Genomic DNA, 19,205 nt, shown 5'->3' with positions numbered 1-19,205 from the left:
TCAGTCAATGACAATAAAAGAAAAAAATCAATCTCATGTCTTTTAATTGGAGGATTTAAAATATTTGTATTTAAGTCGATTATTGATAGGTATGTATTTATTGCCATTTTACTTTTTAAAAAAATCTTAATTACCAAGTCTTTTTTAAAAGATTTTATCTATTTATTTTTAGAGAGAGGGGGAGAATGGAAGAGGGAGAGAAACATCAATGCGTGTATGCCCTTCTTGTGCCCCGAACTGAGAACCTGGCCCACAACCCAGGTATGTGCCCCGACTGGAAATAGAACTGGCAACCCTTTGGTTTGCAGGCCAGTACTCAATCCACTGAGCCACACCAGCCAGGACAACCATTTTACTTTTTATACATATGTTCCTTTTACTGTTTCTTTCTTCTTAGATAGACTGTTTGTTTATTTATTTAGTATACTGGTTTGGTGGCAATATACTCTTCTAACTTTTTCTTGTCTGGGGAGCTCTTTATTTGTCCTTCAATTTTATTTTATTTTATTTTATTTTTAGCCAAAAAGCCATTTTATTCTTATTGTCTTTGACAGCATTCAAATCCAATTACATGATAAAGCAATGCTACAAAATAATAATTCTACAGTATTGCAACTTCCTGTTGAAGGAATATCCCTTCCTGATCTCTCTCCACAAACTTTTAGGACCCATAACAAGTTAACATAAGACATTACATTTTCTGGAAACAAATGGGAACAAAAAGAATACTCTTCACACACCAAGTACCCAGGGGTATTTAAACAAGTAACAGCTGCCCAGCTTCCCTGGAAGGATCCAGTGGCTATTGTAAAAGTAGCTATTTTTGGTATGCTACCAAGAAACCTTCACAGAAGGACTAGGATGCAGAGGTTGCATCTTTTCCCAGATAAGAGTATACCAGAAAATATTCTTCCAAATTTAGTGGAGGAGCTGCCACAACCACAAAAAGGCCCCAAACACCTGGATGAATAAACACAAGAGGAAGTAGAGGCTTTCCCCAGGCTGTGGACTCTGCTGGAAGATTTCTGTCTATAGGAGAATAAAAATTGCAAAAAATCGCAATGAGGTGATTGAAACTTCCTCGTGCTAAGTTCCTCCTAATGCACAGGCTAAGTGAAAACTTGCTGCATTGAACAGGAATCTCCTTCAATTTTAAATGATAGCTTTGCTGGGTAGAGTAGTCTTGGTTTTAGGTTCTTGCTTTTTATCACTTTGAATATTTCATGCCAATCTTTTCTGCCCTGAAATGTTTTTGTTGAAAAATCATAGTGTTATGGGAGCTCCCTTGTAGCTAATTGTCTTGCTTTGTCTGAATCTTAACATTCTCTGTTTATATCTTTTGTCATTTTAATTATAATGTATCTTAATAGGGTCTCTTCATGTTTATCTGTTTGTAGCTCTGAGCTTCTCGGAAACATGTGTGTTTTTCTTTCCACAAGGTTAAGCTAGGTTTCAGCCATTATTTGTTCAAATATTTTATTGATTATTTGCTCTCTCTCTCTCCTCATGGTACCTCTATGATGTACATGTTGTTACACTCTGTTATTCCAGGGGCACCTTAAACTATTCTAATTTTTTAAATTATTTTGTTTTCTTTTTACTGTTCTGATTGAGTGACCATATCAACAGATGAAGAAAAGACATTTGGTAAAATTTGGCATCCATTTGTGGTATGAACTTTCAACAACATAGATATAGAAGAAACATATTTCAATTTAATAATGGCCATATGTGGCAAACTCCCAGCCAACATCATGCTTAATGGAAAAAAAAAACTACAGGCATTTCCCTTAAGAAAGATAGGGAACATGTTAGAGATGTTTTCCTTCACCATTCTTATATAAAATAGTACTGGAAGTTATAGTCACACCAATCAGACAAGAAGACATAAAAGGCACTCAAATTGGAAAGGAAGTAGTAAAATGTCATTATTTGCAGATGACATAATACTGTATATAGAGAACTGTAGGGTAAACGGAGACAACCTAGCTTCCTCACCCAGGTGTCTAGGTAACTAAAGAAAACAGTTTTCCCACAACCTTGACTAGGCTTCATATAACAGCATTCTCATAGCCTTGAGATTGGGTCCGATAAATGGTTTCCACAACATGAAGTGGGCTTACATGTACAGAATCATGTTATGTTTTATATACACACATATACATACATATACATACATATATGTGTAGGTTTATATATATATATATGTATGTATATGTATATATGGCTTTTTGACAGCTTTTTTGTCTCTAGTACTTAAGCAGGTAGGGGCTTCTCACTAGAGTGACGTGCAGCTTGCAGCATGTATGTCTTACCCACTCGTGAATAAAGGTATGTCAAGCATCCCCACAGCTCTGTGCATTTTCTTCTGTCTCCCTGAATCTAGAGTGGACCTGCCAGGCCTTGATTGGCTGCAATACAAGAATCCTAAAGTTTCCATCAAAAAACTACTAAAAATGATAAACAAATTCAGCTAAGCAGCAGGATTCGAGATCTTCCATTGGGTGTGCCACTTGTGGAGCAGATTGGACCATAATCTGCCCCTGAGTGTACTGGTTCTGGAGCCTCTTAGAAGGGACTCCAGTGAAGGTCAGGTGCTACCTGTCATTGGCCCAGGGCTATCTGTTTAGAGCTACAAAGTGATCAACATTGCCTCAGCTGCTTGGGTATGAATGGGAGGGGTCAAGATCTGTTTCTACCAGCACCAAGCCTGAGGACAGATCAGCAAAAGGCCCAAGGTTCTTTGAGATTCACCTTCACCTTCTATCAGGATTAGGGTTAGGGTTAAGATTAGGCTCAGTCACTAAAAGAGCTTCTTAGAGTAGCAATTTGCATGAGGTTGGTTCTCAGAGAGTCACCAAATTGAACAAGTGGTATTCACCAGATTGATACAGATTTAAACTTCGTGCCTGTATTTGGTTTGATGCTACTCAGCAATAGTCTCAGGTTACACCAAAGACAACCAGCACCAGTTAAGTGCCTTGAGACATTTGAGATGGAGTAGAGTTTCAGAGATTCATCAGGGTGAGGGCAGCAGAGTTAATCAGGCTCAAACAGACTAAGATCTGGCCATGTGAAGGGAGAGCTCTAAATAGGAATGATGGCATCATTGGGGTATGCAAAGGCAAATACAAATAAAACATAAACTTGTAGTAAAAAAATAAATAAAGAGAAGATGGTAACAGAGTAGGACGAAGTGGATTCCATTTTCCCCATACACATGGGAGAAAATCCTGGCCCATCTATGGAGGAATGGCTTGAACAGCTCAAACAGCCAATAGTTTGTCAGCATATATGAAAATAAGAGACTGAAAATTGTGGCAGATAATAAAAAAACAGATGGTAAGGAGACGGCTGTAGGACAGTATGGTCTCAGGGACTGGAGCGGAGACAGGAGAGGCAGCAGTCTCTGCCCCTGCCTGGTGCCCAGCGGGTCTACCTCGAGGACTCTTTGGGAGCCCCAGGCCTGCCTCAGGGTCCTTGGGAAAGAGCTGGGTCAACAGCTCCCTCCCTCCACAGCCGAGCAAGGTTGGGCAACACTGGGGATAAACCTACTTGCTTGGGTTTTCAGAGAGGGTATTAAGGGCAAAGGGTCGTGATCAACCACAGAGTCTGTGGTCACCCCCTTGGGAGAATTGATAGGCACAGTGTTGGGCTCTGACTCCGATAGTCACTGGTCTGGATGGGGGATTGGGCTTTGCTGAGTGGCAGGCTTTCTTAAGAAGAAATTTTTTGAAAGTAAACTGAAGGACTGCCACAGCCACTTGGCCTGCTCCCCACTCAGCCCGGCAGTGACCCTGAGGTTGGGTTGAAGCCCTTGCATTCCCCCACAAAACTGGGAAGGGTCTGTGCCCAAACCCATGGGACCAGGGCAGCCTGGCCTGCACACACCCACACCCCAGCCCACAATGATAACCCTCTGGAGAAAGAGTGCTCTGAAGCGAACCTAGATCCCCTTCATGGGGCACTGGGGAGAGGCGCCAGGTTAGCTCTTGGGAGAGAGCTTGCAGAAAGACCACACCAGTCACCCTCATCCTGCTGTACCAGTGAGACCAAGAAACAAACAAACAAACAAAAAAACGGTTTGGCCAATTTGAAACCAACAAGAGATTTTTTTCTTGTTTTATTAAATTTTTATTTATTTTTATTTATTTATTATTTTTTTTATTTTAAATAATTAATTTTATTTAGTTATTTTTCAAGTACAGTTTTTTGTCTATTTTTCCCATCCCAGCCTCCCCCGCCCCTTGCTCCCCACCTCCCTCCCATTTCCACCCCCCTTAGTTCTCATCCCTGTGTCCTTCCTATTTGTTCCTCCAAATCCCTCCCCCTTTCCCCCTTAAATTCCCTTCCTTCTCCCCTCTGGTCACTATCCCCTTGTTCTCTATTTCAGTGTCTTTGTTTTTTTTTTTTTTTCTGCTTACTTGTTTGTTTTGTTGTTTAGCTTCTTGTTAAAGGTGAGATCATATGGTATTTGTCTTTAAGCATCTGGCCTATTTCACTCAGCATAATGCTTTCCAGTTCCATCCATGTTATTGCAAAAGGTAGTAGCTCCTTCTTTCTCTCTGCAGCATAGAATTCCATTGTGTATATTTTTAAATAATCTTTTATCTTTTTAATTTTATTATTGTTTTATTGTTCAATATTTTCCCTCTCTTTTTTGTTAGTTTTATTCCTTCTTCCTTTCTTTCCAAACGTATTGCTTCTCCCTCCCTTATCCTGCCTTTTTTTTTTTTTTCTTTTACTCACAAGTGACACAAACAATTTGGAACTGTGAAAAGACCAGAGGGGGCATATCAGAGTAGAAACAGAGAGACAAATTTCACTTTGCTATAACAAAGAAGCCACAAGTTGCTGCATATGTGTATTATTATTTTTATTATTCTCAGGTCTTTTATATTTTAATAGTATCTTTGTATCCCTCCTCTTTTTGTATAGGCTTTCTTGTCTTGGCTGGATATGTTGTATCATTTGACAGGTTTCCCCTGTTCTCTCCTCCACAGCGTATTGATAATTTTCTATACTTTACATCACTTGTGTCCCTTTAGAACACTACTCAAAGTTCTATGCCCCCTATTCATGTTAGCCAGATCACATAGAGTCTGCCATATGGTTGTTGCTCTAATATTATTGTAAATAATAGCTGTTCTATACAACTATAAATACTTCACAACACACCTCCCAGATCTTAGCCCACTTCACAGTTTCCTGAACTCTATTACTGCAGTGGTTAACTATATTTGCTCAAACACTACACCTATTTACTATCCTTTACTCTCACCTCACCTCCAGAATATGACCTCCCACAACCTCACTGCTTTCTAGAGCCAGCTCACAAGTCTTCCCTCCTCAACAAGAGTCATCTTCCTTCCATCTTTTCTTAAAAGTGGCTAGTTGGGTTAAAGATTACAGTTAACACTATACATAGCCTAAAGATCACCTATCTCTTCTCTATGGGCTGTGACTGTAAATATCATAAAATACTCTCCTGCTGTCATAAACCATTTTGCCTCCCCCTCCAACTTATTACCAAAAAAAGGAGTAGGTGGAAGCAGAGAAGACCAGGATACACACTGGAAGATGAAACCAAACAACAAAGGAACCACCAACAGATAACAACAGAAGAAGATGAAGGAGGGAGTAGAAACCACACAAACCTCAATCCAAGACCCATCTGGAAATACAACTTAACAGTGGAGAAACCTACCCAGTACAAAGAACTGAACAAGAGCAAAAGAGAATCCTTAAAACCTTGTACAAACAGAAAAACTAGCTTCAACACAACCTTCCCTCACAAGTACAACAAATTAAAACATGTGGTGAACACAGGGATCATCAGTTAACTAGCTGGTCAGAAGGACCAACAAAAGAAAGACCCCAAAATAACCTAAACCCTGAGACAAACAAAGAGCCAACTTAAATGACAGCCCAAACCAAGTGAGCTTGGGAGATCAAAAAGACTACACCACCAAAGCTCACAGGGATTTTACCACAGAACTTCAAACTTTTTTTATGAAGCCAGCATCATCCTAATTCCAAAACCAGATAAAGACACAACAAAGAAAGAGAACTTCAGGCTAATATTGCTGATGAACATAGACACTAAAATCCTCAACAAAATATTGGCAAATCGCATCCAACAATACATTAAAAAGATCATACACCATGACCAAGTGGGATTCATCCCAGGGATGCAAGGATGGTCCAATATTTGCAAATCAGTAAATGTAATACATCACATAAATGAAAGCAAAGACAAAAATCACATGATCGTATCAATAGATGTGGAAAAAGCTTTTGATAGGGTACAACACCCATTTATGATACAAACACTCAGCAAAGTAGGAACAGAGGGAGCATTCCTCAATATAATAAAGGCCATATATGAGATACCTACAGCCAACATCGTATTCAATGGGCAAAAACTAAAAGCTTTTATACTAAGATGAGGAACAAGACAAGGTTGTCCACTTTCACCACTTCTATTCAATATAGTATTGGGATTTTTATCCATAGTGATCAGACAAGAAAAGGAAATAAAAGGCATCTAAATCAGAAAGGAGAAAACAAAACTGTCATTGTTTGCAGATGACATGACAGTGTACATGGAAAACCGTATAGACTCTACCCCAAAACTGCCCCACCTAATAAATGGATTTGGCAAAAGAGCAGGATACAAAGTCAATATTCAGAAATCAAAGGCATTTTTGTTCACCAACAATGAAATATCAGAAACAAAAATCAGAAAAAATTCCATTTGATATAGCAACAAGAAAAATAAAATACCTAGGAATAAACCTAACCAAGGAGGTAAAATACCTGTGTACAGAAAATTACACAACACTGAAGAAAGAAATTAAGAAAGACACAAACAAATGGAAACATATACCATGTTCATGGATTGGAAGAATTAACATCATCAAAATGTCCATACTACCCAAAGCAATTTACAGATTCAGTACCTATTAAAGTACCAATGACATATTTCACGGACATAGAACAAACACTTCAAAATTTTATATGGAACCATAAATGACCCCAAATAGCAGCTGCAATTTTGAGAAAGAAAAACAAAGTCGGAGGGATCACAATACCTGATACCACACTGTATTACAAGGACACTGTAATCAAAACAGCCTGGTATTGGCATTAAAACAGGCACATAGACAAATGGAATAGAACAGAGAGCCCAGAAATAAACCCAAGTCTCTATGGGCAATTAATATTCAACAAAGGGGGCAGTAACATAAAATGAACTAAGAATAGCCTCTTCAACAAATGGTGTTGGGAGAACTGGACAGCTACATGCAAAAAAAAGAAAAAAAGAAACTTGAGCACCAACTTACACCATACACCAAAATAAATTCAAGGTGGGTAAAAAACTTAAATATAAGCTGTGACACCAGTAAAGTCCTAGAGGAGAACATTGGCAGGAAAATCTCAGATATTTCAAGTAGCAACATTTTTACTGATATGTCTCCTAGAGCAAGGGACATAAAGGATAGAATAAATAAATGGGATCTCATCAAAATTAAAAGCTTCTGCATGGCTATGGAAAACAGTATTAAATTAAAAAGACAACCAACTGTATGGGAAAACATATTTGCCAATGATACCTCAGACAAAGGTTTAATCTCCAAAATATACAAAGAACTTGCATGACTCCACTCTAAGAAAACAACCAACTGAATTAAAAAATGGGAAAAGAACTTGAACAGACACTTCTCCAAGGAGGACATACAGAATATCCAGAGACACATGAAGAGATGCTCAATATCGTTAGCTATCAGAGAGATGCAAATTAAAACCACAATGAGATACCACTTTACACCGGTCAGAATGGCCATCATAAACAAAGCAACAAACAACAAATGTGGGAGAGGTTGTGGAGAAAAGGGATCCCTAGTTAACAGTTGGTGGGATTGCAGACTGGTACAACCACTATGGAAAACAGTATGGAATTTTTCTCAGAAAACTAAAAATGAATATGCCTTTTGACCCAGCAATTCCACTGCTAGAATTATATCCTAAGAACCCTAAAACACCAATCCAAAAGAACCTATGCAACCCAATGTTCATAGCAGCACAATTTACGATAGCCAAGAGTTGGAAGCAACCTACATGTCCATCAGTAAATGATTGGATCAAAAAAGTATGGTACATTTACACAATGGAATTCTATGCAGCAGAAAGAAAGAAGGATGGAACTTTGCAACAGCATGGATGGCAATGGAAAGCATTAGGCTGAGTGAAATAAGCTAGGTAGGTAGTAAAAGACAAATAGCATATGATCTCACCTTTAACAGGAACCTAAACAACAAAACAAACAAGCAAGCAAAATATAACCAAATACTGAAATAGAGAACAGGTTGACAGGGACCAGGGGGGAGAGTGGAATTTCAGGTGAAACGGAAAAGGATTCACAGCAACAAGTATAAAGGACACATGGACAAAAACTAAGTGGGGTGAAAATGAGGGGGAGGTGGGGATCACTGAGGGGATGGGCTAGGATGGAAATAAAAGAGAGAAAACTGTACTTGAACAATAATTAAATAAATGGGATAAACAAACAAACAAATAAATAAAATGTTTAATTTTAGGAAAAAGGAAACAAAATGGCCATCATCCAAAAACCACACAAATGAGTTTTTCCCCCAGAGTTTGCCTAGACGTTATAGAAAGTGTACTGCACTGTGGGACCAGACTTCCCACAACCCCTGACAATATTGCAGACTACAAGCTAGGCAAGGTGACGGGGGAGTCATGAAGGTGGAGCTAGTAGTTCTCCCACAGAGGGCAGGGTGCTCCAGTTCTGGCTTACAGGGTGCTTGGGAGAGCTGCTCTGGGGCAGGGACCAGCACCCTGCTGCTGCTCTTGTGTTCACCAGGTTGTGGGAAGTCATGTCCTGGCCCAGAGCTATAGAACTCTGTGTCTAATTCCCTCTGAATTTACCCTCAAGATCCTTTTAAGAAAGTATACGCCACAGGCTCAAGCAGCAGACTCCTCTGCAGGGAAGGAGCTCAGCCAGTGGGGAGACAGGAACTGTACAGTTAGTACAGTCCTCCAGACTGATGCTGTTTTAAGAGAGTGATCACCTCAAGAAAGATGGTGTCTGTGGGTGGGACTTAACACAGAGACCCTGAATGCTCTCCTATTAGCACTGTCCTCAGAGCTACACCATCTAGTCTGTCCTCACATAAATCTAGTCCGCTCTAATCTACCCTCCCTCTGAGGAAGCCCAGGGTATGTGGCTGCAAATGAGATTTTGTGTGCTGGCCCTTTGACAGGGTACCTGGGTTTCTGGCAGGCTTTTGTCTCTCGCTGGCAGACAGAATACCTGCTCATTTTCATAGCCACATGTTATGTGGGCACCTCTTCCCAACTTTCGTGCTTGGATTGAGGGGTCTAGCATGGGTTTGAGACCCTCACTCTTCAGGGGGGATCCTTGCAGCTGATCAGTCCTTCCCTATTTTCAGCTGAAGCATGTGCCTGGAGCCAGACCTTTTCACATCTCTGCCCTTCCTACCACTCTCAGTGTGACTTCTTCTGTAAATCTTTGGTTATATGTATTTTCTTAAGCTAGTGTTTTAGTCGGTTATTCAGATTGGTTGTTCTATATTTTAGTAGTAATTCCAATCTGTATCTGGAAGAAGGTGAGTATAACTTCTACCTATTTCACCATCATCATCTTCAAGTACCCTCTGTTTGCTGACTATTTGGTAAAATCCAGATACTTTAGTGAAAAATATACAGGTAACTTCCATCTTACTTGAGCCTAACTTTTTAGTTTCATTTATGTATGATTCACCTACTAACTCCTCAGGATTCAGCTGAAATGGCATTTCCATTAACAAACCTTGATTGGCTCCACAAATGACTCTCTTTAGTGTTCCTCACCTTGGAGTAAGAACTGTATTATAGTACCAAATATGTATTATTATATATTATATTGATTTCAGGGACCATTAGTGGTACAGTGAGACTGACAATATATTTACCTGCCTATTAGTTCTGGACTACTACTTCTTGTTTAACATCTTAATAAAAGTCTTATGGTTATGGCCTACTTGAAGGGATTAGAAGATATTCTTCAATGTTGGCTCAGATCAAGGTTCAGGGGAATGAAAATCAAGATATAAAGCAAAAAGAACCTCACCTAATGTTGTCAATTTTCAATTTTGCTAGTTTTCACAGCAGGTATACAGAGTTTGAAGAGATGTGAGGAAAAGTAATTTAAATATTTAAAATTTCCATAAAACAGATACTATATGCACAAATTTGAGATTTTATAATATCAATTGAGTATGATATCATGGAACTATTTCATTTTGAAGACTTTCAATTACCCATCAAATCTTCAAAGTAGAGCTTATTACTAATATGATTTTGGAACATGAGATTTTAAAGATAAAATACTTAAAATTTTTCCTGTAAGAAAGAATTGAAAGTAAAAAGCTTGACCCTAAATCTTGTGAAGGTATATTTTCTATTATTGAGTCTATTCAACTCTAGAAATAAAATAAGGAGCAGCCAACTAAAAATCAATTCACTATGTCCAAGGCTGCCAGTTCCAGAACAACCAAGAGCAGACATAATATGATTATGAGGACTCAGAGCATTCAGGACATACAGCTGCATCCCAAATAAACTGACAGCCAAAGGGAAGTGTTATTGGATGCCCTGTTAACAGGGATTTACAACAATCCTGCTTTTCAGTATGTGCTTCTGTGTCGAGGTGAATTCAATGCCCAGAAATTAGGCTTTTGTAATTATAAGTTCTGCCAACACATTAGCTCATTACCTCTAAACAAGTCTTCAATAATTACAACATTAATATTGTTGGGCATTTAGTACATTAAAGCATTTGCCATCATTATGAAGATTTTCCTGAAAAACTAAACAAAATGAAAAACTACCTGAAATTATTTCTTATTTAGATAAATTGAAACACAAAAAGAATGTTTTTCATGATGTGAAGCAATGCATTAGTACAATAAGATATCTAACAGGATTAATTTGATGCTGTTTATAGAGGCAACTGATAATAAACTTAAAAATAATAAGAAAAGAATTAACAAGATTTTCCCCCAGATTCAGGCATACTAACATATAAATCTTTTAAGTGTGTAGACACTGAGTAACATTTAAATTGTATGCACACACATACACATATATATTTAGTACATATATACCCAGAATTCCTTTAATGTAGAAATATATCATTTCACTAAATTAAGAACATGAGGGTTGTCCTTAAAGGGTGAGCAACAGAACAAAACCTGGTAAATTGGACTCTCTTTATGCTGTTCCTGTGTGTCAGAGAACTTGACTTTATATGCCTTACCTCAGCTAAACAAACCTCTTTAAGGAATACCATTTCCACAGACAGTCGCCCAAAGCACCAGGGAGTCTCCCGCTTTAACCAAGGTGGCAGCAGGGGGATCTGAGCTAGCCAACAGCTACAAAGATGAATGGAAAGGACCAAGCCCTGAAAGCCAGAAGGATGAATGGACAGGACCCAAGCAACCAAAAACTAGCAAGATAATTGAATAGAAAAAAAGCCCTCCACTCCTTATCCTTATCCCTATAAGAACTGAAAGCTTAAGCAGGAAGAGAGATGGTCTTTCAGGTAGAAGTCGACTATTTCCCCAGTTTGTGGCACCTGAATAAACTACTTTTTGTTTTTCACCAGTATCTGTCTCCCAAGTTTGGCTTTTGTTGCAGCAGGCAGCCAAACCTGCATTTTTTGTTACAATACCACTAGGTTCTGAGTCAAGGAAAAAAGGAAAATAAATCACCAGTCACAGGTGTTCGTAGTAAATGCCAGGAAGATGCACATGAATGGGAATATTTCACAGCAGATATAAGTTGGAGCATAATGCAGGAAGAATTCAACTTCCCCCACAACAAAGAACACACAGGAGCCCCACATTTAATGCCAAGGCACCAGAAAACTTGCCTTACACCATGGAAAGTTTTATCATCTTTTAAGGAACTTGCATGTAGAGTTGGTTAAATAATTATCCACAGTGATATTTTTGTATAATGAAAATGAAAGTGATATTACCTAAAATATTTTGCAGGCATGTAAGCGGTGGCTGAATTTTTTAGTACATTCCGCTACAAAAATAGGACCCTTAGTCTGTTGATGTGTAATTGTTTTCATAATTTATAATCCTGTGGTTCTCTATATTTTCTGGGTTTTTATACACAGTGCTATCTTCAACATAGAAAAATGTCAGCCACCTGTTTTGTCCCAAGGATGACTTTACCATATGGGTATACTGTTTCAGCTTTTCCTCATGTTTCCTGTACTATACAGGTACAGAAGATTTACCTGTCTTTGGCTTTTAGCAGAAAACAAAACAAAACAACAACCCCCCAAAAAAACCCTTTCCCCCTGAATGAATCCAATGAGAAAAATGCCCTTTTTTACTTTATTTTGCAATCAGTAAACATTTTGGCAATTCTTAAGAATTATTCTTCCATTTCCTCCTTAGAACAGCTACCGTGGGATTATGGCATTAAACCATTCACACCTACTTATAAAACAGGATACAATTCAACTCATCGTAGTTCCTAACCGTGTAATGATAAAGCATATTATAACAAGATTATTCCGTATCACAGTTCACAATTTGTTAGCTTCTATATTGACATTAACAGAAGGTGTCATTACCTCTGGAAAAGCCCCACTTTGATGTATCTCTACATTAAAATAAGTAAAATTTTCAGTGTGGAGGAATTAAATAATTTATTAAAATTTATAGTTTTAAAAATAAGATTATTAAGAAAAATTATATAGAATAAAACCATTAGAGTGTATAGCTCAAGATATACTAGAACTCATCATTTTATATCATATCAAAATCAAGATAAAGCTTGTCATCATCACCAACAAACAACCCCACTGTATCTCCTTTACAATCCACTCCTTCTCATCCTCTCTGCTGCTAACCACCATATTTGCTGTCCACATACTCTTACCTTTTCATGAATACTATATAAATATGCGGAGATTTTTCAGTCTCGCTTTCTTCCTTTAGGTGCATCCATGTTGTCATATGTACCAACTGTTTCTTTTATTTCTGAGTAATAAAAAAGCATTGTATAAGTACACCATGGTTTGTTCACGTATTCATCTGTTAAAGGGTATTTAGATTTTCCAATTTTGGGTGGTTGTAAATAAAGCAGCTATAAATATTTGCATATAGGTTTTTGTGCCATGAATGCATTTCAATTTTTGTTCATTAATTCATTGGATGTTAAATGTCTGAATCAAATGCCGTTTATTAGCTTAATTAGAAACTTACGAATGGATTCCAGAGTGTTGTAACACGTTTTGGTCTCACCAGCAATGTATGAGAATTACTGATATTCCACATTTTGACCGGTACATGGTATTATCAATTTTTTGTTTCTTACTTTAGCCTTTTCACTTGAGGTGATTTTTTTCTATAAAATACACTTTCCTGATAATTTTATGTTGATTTTGTAATGCTTAATTGCCTTATATATGTATATAGATATAACACACACACATATGTATATATATATAGTGGTGAAGCACCTGTTCAAAAATTTAGCCATTTATTGACTGAATTGTCTATTTCCTTATCACCGATTTTAACAATTTTCTATATTTTCTGAGCACAAGGGTCATGATACATGTTTTGCAAACTTTATTCCTTCAAACCAAGTCTTTTCCATAGGAGGATATTTTTATGAAAGAGTCTTTAACTTTGCTGAAGAAAAGTAATTAATTTGTACAATAGATTATGCTTTTACATCACAAATAGTTATTTTTAATGCAGGTATGGATATATTTTACTAAAAGATATTTTTTGTATTGTTTCCATTGCCATTTTGCCCCTTTCCCTTCCCCCTCCACAATCACCACACTGCTGTCCATGTGCACGAGTCCTTTCACATTTCCACCTGATCCCTCAAGCCCTCAAACCGCCCCCCACCACATCTTGGTCTCTATCTATGAAGGGAGATCTCTTAGAGAACAGTATTTAGAATCAAATAGACCTACTCAAGTAGTAAGTAAAGTGAGATACTATAACCTTGAGGAAATTTGTGGATGTCTGAAATCATTTCCTTGATAATATCCTTGATGGATATTATCAATCATGACTCCTTTATAGACTCTCTGTCAGGATTATAGCAGAAAGTAAATGGAAAGGGGCCTAGTTAGGTGTTTTAAATAAATAAATTGGTGTTAATCATTATTGTCTCCTATCCATTTATCTTAGAGATAAGAAAAATAAAGAATTCATCACTCATCCATTTATTCATTCATTGATCTGTTCATTAAAAATGCTATTTGAAGAAATTCTGTGTGTGGATCCTGTGTGATAGCTGCTGAGAATGTAATGACAAAACAAACTTTATAGTGGAAATAGCTATATCAAAAGAGAAGCTCCAATAAGGATCTCCAAATTTAGATTTGGAGGTTAAAGATAGCTTCTCTGGAGAAGTAATATTTGACCTAAGACTAAAAGAATTATTGTGAGTTATCCATTTCTAGAGAAGTTGAATGATAATGGAATTATAACTTTAGATACAGAAGACATCACATCTGATGTCGGAAAAAGAATATAACACATAAGAAGGTGATGGGAAATCAGGAGGACTAAAGCCTAGATATGAGAGAAGTAGAATATTTTGAGCCTGACATAAAGACAAAGAACATTGTGCAAAACCTTGTACGTTTAAGAACCTGGCTCTGCGTTAGCTTATGGATGCTTGAAACTTTCCTGTGGCCATATTTTCAAGATATGTAGGCCTACTCTATGGCATTCTTATTGAAGGAGAAATAAAATCCATATTTAATGCTGGCAGTAGCATTTGGTGCTTTAATTTCTATCTTTAGTGCATGATCACCCATGCTGATTACACTACGGATAGACATAGAAGTGCTGTACTGGAGCATATGTGGGGACATCTGAGGGAACAGTGGATGGACCTTCCCATGGAATGAGAAAATGAATGAGCACTGTCAAGCCATAGCTCCAGAGAGAACTACCTGTGCTTTTGAACAATGACAAAATGATAGAAATTCTGTTTTATGGTACAACCAGCTAGAAGAAAGATATTTGTTTGCTAAATTTGGTTTTAGAGGAATCACTTCTCACTGATCTTCCTAAACATAGCCAAAAATTACATAGATCAACACCAAAACCTTAGGATAAGATGATTCTGAAGCCGATCTGTGTCAGTAAGCCAGCTATACTTTCATACCTTGACACCTGCCCCTTTGCTCTTCCAAAATGGCCTAGACATGGTAATGGTGAGTGAGTGGGACAGTGGAGTTATAGCAGCATTGAAGTGGGGCATTCACTTTTCCCAAATAAAGTGCCGAATAGTAGTATATTATTTAATTCCAATCTTTACTTCAACTAGTCATTTTTATTATGGCTATTTCACTCTCACCTCTACTCCCTTTCTCTACACGCTACACAAAAAGAATAGATGTTTTAGAACTAAAGGTGATATGTATAGAAAAATATGCCAGAAAATTTACTGTGATAGTGAGAAAAAACTAAGAAAAATATAGTAATGGAATGAGATGTAAGGTCAAGGGAGGCTTTAAATAGGAAATATGGCTAATTCAAATGATCCAGTTGTAAGGGATATCTTGAACATATTTAAAAAATGGCAAAAAAAATGAAGGTATGAATTCATTAAGACCAGAGAGGATGAGGAACAGACAAAATGTGAAGGAACTGGCCTCTGCTAGGGAAAGGGAATAAAAATAAATAATAAATAAAGCTGGGAGCATATGGCTGTAAATTCTAGAGTTGCTATTTAAAAAAAAAATGAGGGAGTTCCCATCTGATGACTTCTATTTTTTTCCAATAAATTTTGTGGAAATATCATCACCGAACATGTGTGTTGGGGGTGTTAGAAAGATGTTTGAGAACAGAAAAAAATATATAATAGTTTTTGGAGAACATGTGGAAGTAAGTTACACAAGATTGAATTCTCTATCTTTTCACTAGTTTTGAAAAAATGATTATCACTGGTTAATTCCTTTTAAGAAAGTTCAGATAATGGCATTTGGGAATACAAACTTGTAGCGTGGGTTTACTACAAGAAAAATAAAACGTAGATATCAGGTACAGTTTGGTAGTCTAATTAAAGTGAGAATGTGTTACCAGGTTCCAACATTCACTGGCTGTACAACTTGAACAATTATATAACCCTTAAGTTTAAAATTTCCCAATGAAAGTTCAAAATTATAATAAACCTCATAGAGTTGACATGTAAAATGATTTAATGTGTGTGAAACATTTAGCACAAACCTTGTCCATACTGAGATTTCAGCAAAGATACTGATGAGGGTGGTGCTAGAGGTAGTAATAATAATTTCAGACCCAATTGATTAGGCCAGTCAAAATGAGCAAAATACATCATAATCTGTTCCCTACTTAATTCTTCAAGCAAATTCTTGCTAGATTATCTGCTTCCTTCCTTCCTTCTAGAATGCTCTTTTATTTCAACTTTGTATGTTATATACCAACTAGGCTAAACTATTATAGTATTCCAATATTACAAAAAATACCATGAAATCTTACATATATTTGCCTTTACATGAGGTTTTGTTTCTGTCTAGAAACATAATCAGAAACTCCAGCACCCACCTAACATGTGCACAAATGCACACATACACACACATCCTCCCTGGTCTTCTTTTGCCTGAGGGTACCTATTCTTTAACATTTTAACTCACCCATCTTTCCTAAAAGCCTTTGCTAAATGAAGATTAGTGGTCATTCCTATGTCCATTCTTGGGACATAGAGTGAATCAATAGAGTGAATATTTTATGTGTGATTCCAATCAATTGTGAACTGCTTCAGAGGATGGGCAGCTTTTTCTATACATTCAGGACTTTACACTGTTACTGACAGAAAAGGGCTACCTAGATGGTTGCCAGATGCCATTAATGCATGGAACTCCTGAAAGCAGAGAAAATCCCATGCACATTGTAAGCAAGGCTTCACGTGCACATTTTGCACAGGAACAGTTTGGGATGAACGGGTTAGAGTATTTTCAAGTGATTAAAGTCCTACCAGCTGCAACATGAGCAGTTATGGTGGCAGAAGCAGAACCGCAAGATGGTTCCTGCTCTGTATAAAGAAGGACCAGCAATTCTAAAGGAGAATAAAACACATGACATAAGGAAAGTCGGTGCACAGGGTAAAGCTGGTGATAAAGGGGCTTTCCAGGAATAAAAACTTCAGATCTTCAAATTCTTACCATTCAAATCAAATGAATGGTGAAACAAACAAATTTGCTGTGGAGAGAGAGTGATTACAGTATCAAGTTTTCCTTCTATGATAGGAAATGTCATAAGCAGAACCCATAAAACACCGATGTAATATTTTGTGCCACTTCTTATTTTAGGATGATTTTGTATGATATTTGCAAATTCTATTTTCTGTCTAGCATTTCATCTATGTTCTGTTTGGGATTTAAGAAGTTTCTTCTTGTGTGTTCACATAATTGTTTTGTGCCTGACTTTAGTGATAAATGTTAGGTGTACAGCTACCTTGTAGGTGGTTAATAGATTTCTCCACATTTACAAAGAATTTTGTCCAAGACTGTTAATAATTTTCTTAAATTTAACTAAATGCATTATCCTTTTGATGATTCAATACAGTGTGTTTTACAAGCAAAATAATTTATTTATAAATATAGAAAAAAGAGAGACAAATCAAGTAGATAAAAAGATCTTTTTCTCATCTTCTACAGTATGTTTTAGCAACATTACAATAAGGCTATATTACATTGGTAGCATTTAATGTTGTGGGGCTAAAAGAAGTCCATTTTATTAAAAGCACTGTTTAAGTCATAGTACCTGATGAATAACAAACTGCTTTCCATTGGTGATTGGAATATAGTTTCCCCTCTCTTAAGTTTATTTAATATGACTTCCTGTAAATGGTTTTCAGTGGTTTTTAAGCTCTTCTCATGACTCACCAATATTATTCTCTCATTTTTAGTCTCAAGTAAGACTTCAGTGAACTAAGGTTGTTTAGGTAGACAAGAGGACATTGCAAACACTCACTGGTGAATTAATTTATTCTCAGAAGAAAAATTATTCTGAAGAGGGTCAGTTCCTCCAGATTGCCAGATGGCATTTTGAGTGACCCTTCTGTTACGTTGGTAGTAATGCAGACCTGCCTGTCGTTTCGGGAAGACACAACCATGATGCCCTTTTGAAAGGAAGGACTGTTATCAGCCCATACATATTATTAAAAATGCATATTTAAAATAAACATTGTTTAAAAATTTATTGCAGGAAAGCTCAAGTGAACTACCCTTTTCATCTGTGAAAATTATAAATTGATTTATTTCCAACTCTATTTGAAAACTGTAATATTGCAGGTATTCAGGGCTTTTCAAGACATCAAGCCTTTTACATATTATTTAAGATGTCCTCATGTACCAAAAAAATGCTTTCAAGAAAGAGTAATTCTATCATATCAATCAAAGAAAATTATACATTTTTTAATCTGCCTTCTGAACTTGGTTGATACATCATAGTAAATAATTAAAAATGATTTCACATGGTTGGTTTCAAAATTGCTTAACCATTAAGTATGTATCATTCATTGCTTTATAGTCCAGAATCTGTGTAGATTATAAATGAAAATGAAATAATTTCTTTAGGAAAAGTTTCCAACCTAACTGTAAAATTTCAGATAACATTATTTTTTCTTGTGGGGTAAAACAATTATCATATTTACACATGCACAGACACATGCACATGATATCCAGTGCCTTCACATTGTATTAGTGAATTTGATTTGCTAGGGCAGTGGTTCCCAACCTTAACAGCATCAAGGACCAGTTTTCTGGAAGACAGTTTTTCCATGGACCTGTGGTGGGGGATGGTTTGGGGATGAGTCAAACCATTACATTCAAGTTCCCCTCCTTCTGTACGGCCTGGTTCCTAATAGGCTAAGACCAGTAACAGTCTGTGGTCCTGAGATTGGGGAACTCCATGCTATGGGTAACATTCTTAAGAAGAGTTAGGTAGCTAACATTTAATATCTTATATTTTTATTCATGAGTCTCCTTTTTAACCCTCAGAATACAATGCTCATTAAATATCAGTTTAATAGATGAGAAAGCTGAGTTTTCATAAGAATGAGTGACTTTAAAATTTTTTTCACCTGCATGTATATTTACT

Source organism: Artibeus jamaicensis, unplaced genomic scaffold, assembly GCF_021234435.1.
Source record: "Artibeus jamaicensis isolate MK-2021 breed Jamaican fruit bat unplaced genomic scaffold, CSHL_Jam_final contig_466, whole genome shotgun sequence".
NCBI classification, from domain to species: domain Eukaryota; kingdom Metazoa; phylum Chordata; class Mammalia; order Chiroptera; family Phyllostomidae; genus Artibeus; species Artibeus jamaicensis.
The sequence above is the reverse complement of the archived record's forward strand: the minus strand, read 5'-3'. Positions refer to the sequence as shown.